Raw genomic sequence first — 7,191 nt, forward strand, 5'->3', positions numbered from 1 at the left:
CAACAGAACCTTGACTTTGGGTAAGTTACACAGCTCAGTTCCATGACAAAGTACTACTGGTAGTAGGTGCTACTTTGATGTGGGCACTTCCCTGAGTGTGAGGAATCAAACACTGCTGTGGATAAAACATAAAATTTCCCTTCTCCTCATCTCTCAAAATTTGGTGGAGGATTTGCTTCTTGTGGAGAAAAGGAAGGAATCCATATTTTTCTTCTGTGAGAGTTAATTTGTTATCCAAATGAAGAGTGTTTGTCACAGTGTTCACTGACATTGCTCAAACCAACATTTCTGCCCACTCACCTCCAGTACAGGGCAGCTCCACAGCCAAGGGTGCTGCTGGTGCTGAACCCCCCAGTGTGGAGCTGCCAGGGAATTTGGGCAGAAAAACTCCACCAAAACAACAAACAACCCCAAACCTGCTGTGTGGAAAGGAAAGCACAGGAATAGGTGCTACAGTTCTGACACCTGAGCAGTTAGTCACCAAAACCATAAAGGTCACACGTTAATGGTGTGCCCATGAAGAAATGCTGGTTTTATGTTATACTGCCATCAGCATTTTCAGCGATGTGCTATGAAAAATAAAAAGTAAAATCAGTAGTGTGCCATAGTACTTCCTGCTAGGAAATATCTGAGAAATGCTTCTCTCCTGCCTGGATCCACTTCCTTTAAAGTGAGATTTGGGTTCTGTGCATGCAATTCCTGCAGCAGCAGCAGGGAAAAACTCTTCTAACCTAACTCTTCTAACCTTGCAGTGAACCCCACCGAATAAACTTCCCTTGTGCTTTCCAAGGAGACAAAACCCACCCTGGCAGTGGAGGCAGCTGGAAGTGGTGCTGCTCTGGTGACCCAGGGTGGCTGCTCAGGTTTTGTGTGGCCATCAGAGATGTGACATCTCTCTTACAAACACGCTCAGTTTATCCTTTCTTACCTCAGACCAAACCCAAGGCTCTTGGTCAGAAATCCCACTTAATGATTTTCTATTTTTCCCCCTGTCTGGGAGTTGCAGGATGTAAAGTGGTTTTTCCACCAGAATTCTGGAAGGAATTGTCTGATTCAAGCTTTGAGATCCCAGAACTGTGGAGAGCCAGCCCTGGAAGGCCCAACACACCCCATCCCTGTTCATGTGTGCCTGGGAATCCTGGGGGATGTTGGCACTGGAGGATGATTTAATGGATGGTAACACTGCCCAGAGATCTCTACAAAGAAACACCATAAAAAGTCACTCAAAGGGCCTCCTTTTTTATTTTATCTACCCATGAAGCCCATGCAGTCAACCAGGCTCAATTTGGAAAATAAAATGCCATCTGCAAACTCCTGCCAATCAGGGGCATTTCAGGTGTTTCATTTCTGGGGACATACTCTAGAAAGGACAAATTTCTCTTCCAGATGAGCATGAAAATCTAAAAAGCCAGTTCATTTTGTTATTCCCTTATTGATGTCACAATAGCAAGGATAATTATTATTAATTATGGTTTCTTAGCTTTTCATCTGCACCAACCTTTTAAAATTGAAGATTTTTTTTGTACTATGAGCTTAAAAGGCAAGTACTTTATTGTATCAATCTTCAGTATCTAAAGATTTCACACCTGTGCTCAGCATGTTTTTTTACTGTAGAAAGGAATTTTCTGGTTTGATAAAGTTCCACAGTACCTCCAATATCACCTTGGCTGATCTGTAGTGCAGGTAATTCAGTGACCCCGTAGATGGCTACAGAATTAACCAGCACAGTCCCCATCTGGGTTGCTGTCTGCATTTTTCCATATGTAAAGGAAATCCCTTTCCTTCCCTACTGCAGAAATTCCCTGGAGTTTCTGAGTCTGGTTAGTAGAGTGTCATCCTGCAATTGTAAGTCTATTAATTTAAAATAAAACCTTCAAATTTAAGCTTCATACATTATGGTGCTCAAAGATTTATAGGTTCTACTGTAATTTAAGTGTTTTTGAACAGTTTCAATACAAGCTGACTTTTTTCCAAGAGATATACTTTGAATTCTTCTAAATTTACTTTGAATTCTTTTAACCAAGGCATAGTGTGAAATATAATCAAAGACTTCTATAAAAATAGAGCCAGGCAAAGATGATCTGCTAAAATAATAGTTTAAAAAACCCCTCTGCCGGCAACAATACAGACAACACAGTTTTTTGAAGGTGGTATTCACCCTGCTTTCATGTCCTCAGGGCTGAGCTGACTAGAAAAGCCACAATAGGGAAAAAAAAAGAGGGGGCGGAGAAGCAATGACAAAAAAACCCCAGATGTTGCATAAACATGACTTACCTCAAGTTCAGTGTTTAAATATTTATCTTTCCAATAATCCCCAAGCAAAGTTCATTTAACCACTCTAGGTCCATGTAATTTATTTGTGGAATATGCATCAGCCTAAATCTAATTTTGCTCTGCTTACTTTGGAGAAAGGAAATTAAAAGTGAAATAATGAAGGTGGCCTTCTTTTTATTTTTTTTTTCTTTCCCAGAAACAGGCAGGAAGAGCCCTAAATCAATAAACAAGCAGCAGATGTACTTTCTCTGGTCTGTTTGGTTTGCAGAAAACACAATTTCCAGATAGAGTGGGGGCTCAGCCAGGCAGGAGCTCCGTCACCAGCAGGGCCAGCCCAGCCCTGGCCTCTCAGCAGAAAACCTCACGCTCCACCATCTGCTGGCCTCAACAAACACAGGCACAATTTGGGGATGTGGAGCCACATTTTCCACTTGGCAGCTAAAAGTGGGTGTAAAACTCTCTCTGCAAGGAGTAAGGTTCAATACCCTGAGCCCAGGGGGAAGCTGAGGTGATTTGTGTTATCTTTTTAGACAGGGCAGTAAAGAAACAAAAAGTTCAAGGGGATAAAAAGAATAGAGCTTTAATTTATTAGTGTGCCAGGGAGAGGAAAATGCACCTTACCTGTGAGTCTCGGACCCAAAATAGAAGGTTAAAGTGCTTTGTGAACTAATACAGATCCCAGGGCCACCTCAATTCCCAGGGACATCAGTGGGAACTGGTGCAGAATTGGAAGTTCTGAGCTCACTTTGAGACACCTTTGACTGCCGCCAGCAGCACCTGGAGAGGCTGGAGCTGCACGAAGCAGCTCCGTGTGCTCCCTGAAGTCAGGCAAGGCTGGACATGATCTTGGGTTATGAAATGACTCCACCTGATCACCAGGTGACCCACCTAAAAGGCCTTTGTGCCCACAGCTGGTTGGTCAATCAAAAAATCGAAGTGATCTAAATCTACACAAAGTGATCTGATGGCAGAAAGTCTGCTGTTTTCTACTCCTGCACAGCATGAAAACAGAAATTGCCATTAGGGAGGAAAACACGAAGTGTAATTGCACTGAATCAACGAGAGCAGCTCCCACAGATCTCTGGCAGAAATTCTGAAGACAAAAACTCTGCAGAAACAAATTATATTTTGATTCTGGTGTGTCAGTGTTTAACTCATCCTTCCACCAACTGTTTGGAAAACTCCTGCCTTGAAAGTCAAGTAACATTTTGCCACCTTATAAAACAATCACCAAACTGCTGTGACTATAAACTGTAAGGGTTTTTTTACTGTAGTATTTAGAGGTGACAGCTATAAATGCCCTCCTGTGTGAAGCAGGCTGTAGTTCACACGGAGGCACTGGGATTTAAAATCCATGAAAGCCTGCCTGTTTTGTGAAATGCTGTTCTAACTCTGAATTTTCAACATGATCTTACAGGTTTGGTACAGGATGTGTAGTGTGACTTCATCAGGTAAACTGAAAGTAGATTTTAGCAGTGATTGTGATGCCAGATGAGAACCAGGGAGCAAAGAACCGAGGAAAAGCATCAAGTAGGCAACAGATAAATTATTGCTGTGGACAATCCTGCCCACTACCATTCTCAAATAAGATTCATTTGCCACAATGAAGAGAAAATCAGATGGATACAGATAAAAAATTGTACCCTGTGCACTGCCAGAAGCTAAAGCACAGAGCAGGCAGCCCAAGCAAAAGACTCTGAGCAGACTCAAACTGCCTGACAGCTGGAACGGACAGCAAGGTGGCTGTGGCATGTCCCATGACAATGAAAAACCTTTGGAAAAAGCTGTATGGACAATCCCTGTGCAGCAGAGTTCAGTGCTCCTTGACACAGCTCACAGCCTGAGTGTGAACTCAAACCCCCAGAGAAATGCTGGTGAGCAGTGCCCAGGGATGGACAAAGTGACTGGGCAGTGCTGCCTCTGGAAAAATGGACTGGGGAGGGCAGACAGCAGTGGCAGGAGGAAATCCCAGCCCAGCCAGGCACAGGGGGTTATCCTGCAGCCCTGGGTTATCCTGAAATCCCGGGTTATTCCCAGCCCTGGGTTATCCCCAGCCCTGGGTTATCCTGAAATCCTGGGTTATCCCCAGCCCTGGGTTATCCTGCAGCCCTGGGTTATCCTGAAATCCTGGGTTATCCCCAGCCCTGGGTTATCCCCAGCCCTGGGTTATCCTGAAATCCTGGGTTATCCCCAGCCCTGGGTTATCCCCAGCCCTGGGTTATCCTGAAATCCTGGGTTATCCCCAGCCCTGGGTTATCCTGCAGCCCTGGGTTATCCTGCAGCCCTGGGTTATCCCAAAATCCTGGGTTATCCCCAGCCCTCAGCTGCCCTCAGCTCCGGGTTATATTCTGTCCCTCCATCCCTTGTCCCCAGTCCCTCTCCAGCTCTCCTGGAGCCCCTTTAGGCTCTGGAAGGGGCTCTGAAGTGTCCTTGGAGTCTTCTCCAGGTGAGCAGCCCCAGCTCTCCCAGCCTGGCTCCCCAGCAGAGGGGCTCATTTTAAACTCCCTAAAAGTAATTTTCCTTATCTAACAACAACCTCTGCAATACCCAACATAAAAAGGGCCAATGCAGCTTCAAGCTAAGCCCTAGTGCCTGCTGGTGCTGTTCAGTGGTACCAGGTACTCCAGCTCTGCCTGATACCAGCACAAGACACAGGCAGCATTTGTCTCCTGTGATACACAGCCTAAAAGCACATTTTCCTGCATTTGTGGGAGCGTATTCCCCAGCACAGAGGTTTCCAGACCTACTGAAATCCCTTTCAAAGCCACGATGTAAATATGTCGTTGCCTAAACTCAGATAGAATTTGACAAAACCGTTTCGGAATGAAGATCTATCAGAAAATAGTTCTGCTGAGGTTTCAAAAAACACAGCATCTCCCATCCCATCCCTCCCAATGCCAGCTGGGACCATCTGGGAACACATTTATTGAGAACCTCTCTTATGGCCGCTCACTTCTCTAGGTGTGATCATACTTTAAATACTCCACCTGTGTACAGCTGCCTTTGAGGGACTCCTAGAAGCTGAATTATCCCTGCAGGCAACACTAGGTAAGACCATAACTAACATATATTAATGGCATTTGCACAACTGGCACATGAGATTTAGTTTTAGCACTTTTGCTTTCCACACATTCAGTTGAAAGCATTTAATCCTCTTTTATATCTAAAATACAGTGGACCTCTAATTTGTGACTTGTCATGAAATTACTTTTAAATTTTGTTCTGAGCATAATATTCTTCTATTGATTGTATAATTTGTTTGGTTGTAGTAGATATAAAAGCCTTTAGGACACCCTGAACATAGCTGGACGTGTTGTTCTGGACAATCCTGGACAAAACGTGCCTCAGGGAAAGGTAGAGAAGAGTGTTTGCCCAGCATATTTCTTTATTATTCGAATTTTGTGGGAGCAGCCCTCAAACTGGTCTGTTTAGATCACCTATAACAGCCACCCTGTGACGTCGTATGGAAACCAATCAATGGCTCCCAATTAATTCCTTCATCACTTCCCCGTCCTGCTGCCCTAAGTGAGGCCTGAGAATCCGTAGTCCCAGAGGTGCTGATCCCAGACCCCTGGCACACCTGCCCGGGGGTTTTACTGCCTTCCTGCAGCTTGAACTTCCTGTGCAAGGCTCCAGCCTTTTTCATCTTTTCCCTCTCCTGAAAGAAGTCCGTTTCTTCTAGGTAACAACAGAGACGCTAACAGGTCTAAATTATTTTCAGGTGTTAGTCCCGGGCTTGGATCCAACCTTATGATTTGAAGCCAAAACTTTGGACTGGAAAAGTAAAAAATCCAAGTATGGCTGCGTGAAATCAGGACATAGTGTACAGGGTTCCTGGCTCAGTGTTCAGTGGGGATGTAAAGTCTAAAAATGAGACCCAATTCGAATAATTCTGAATATTTGTGGGGTTTTTTCTAACCGACAGAGTGTGTCTTGAGGGGGATGGGAGTTAAAAAGAAAAAGAATCAGAGCACTAATATTTGTATAACTGTCCAGAAATGAAATAAATCTGCTGCTGTGAAACATGTACACATCTCTCTAAAGGTAACAAGCTACTTTGGGAACACTTAAATCTCAGCCTCAACAAAATACATTTTCATGAGCGTGGATTGGAATGGTTCAGGTCATGTTAACGAATTTTCAATTCCTAGGCTTGATTTGGGCTGTGACAAAACCCAGAGTTGTTTAAGCAGCCCTGTCCTGCACGTCAATCCAGAGATGTTCTTTACTACTCTCTAATCAAACCTCGGGTTGCCTCCTCATGAAACGTTTTTCTTTATAAACAGAGGGTGCTCACAGGTTACACACATCCAGATCGCCACAGCAACCAAAGCTCTGAAGGTGGAAAGGATTCCTGAACTCTGCCTTTCTGTGTGTATTCCACGTACAACATCAGCCAGGAAATACAGGCACAGATCTGTGCTGAGCAGGATTTGCATTAATAAGGAATGCAGGGAAAGAGCCGTGCCTCCAAAACACACCACTGGGATATTTTTCCTTGCTGTTTCAAACTAAATCTGTGATGAAATTATTTTTTTTAAAATGCTTTTTATTGCAGCTTTTATTTGTAATTCATTATTCCCTGTAACCAGCGATTGTTGGAGGCTCACAAGCAGAGCATTGAGAGGTTTCCTTTTCATGAATGAAGTTCTGTCCAGCCTGCGAACAGGGACGGCAGTTCAGGAAAATGCCCAGAAGCGCCGGGGAAGATCGGGGGCTGCGAATGCAAACGGAGCCTAAAACAGGACAGCTTTGTTTACTTGCCCAAAATCAGATCGCAGGGCTGGCTTTTAAATCCAAAGTGGACGCAAACTTACTCGAACGAGATAAAACGGTCAGAAAATCAGCTTCAGATCCTCGTAAAAGCTGGTTTTTTGAAGGCTTTTGGCGATTAACATTTCCACTCCCGCGCTGCCG

The 7,191-nt window shown here is 44.3% G+C and overlaps 1 protein-coding gene across 1 annotated transcript in view; it reads right to left on the reverse strand.

Annotated features, from left to right (window-relative positions):
• The window catches only part of SYN2 (synapsin II), a 153,387-nt gene that overhangs the window by 43,703 nt on the left and 102,493 nt on the right, over positions 1–7,191 (reverse strand). The gene's annotated exons all lie outside the window — the stretch shown is intronic.

This window comes from Corvus cornix, chromosome 12, assembly GCF_000738735.6.
Source record: "Corvus cornix cornix isolate S_Up_H32 chromosome 12, ASM73873v5, whole genome shotgun sequence".
Taxonomy (NCBI): domain Eukaryota; kingdom Metazoa; phylum Chordata; class Aves; order Passeriformes; family Corvidae; genus Corvus; species Corvus cornix.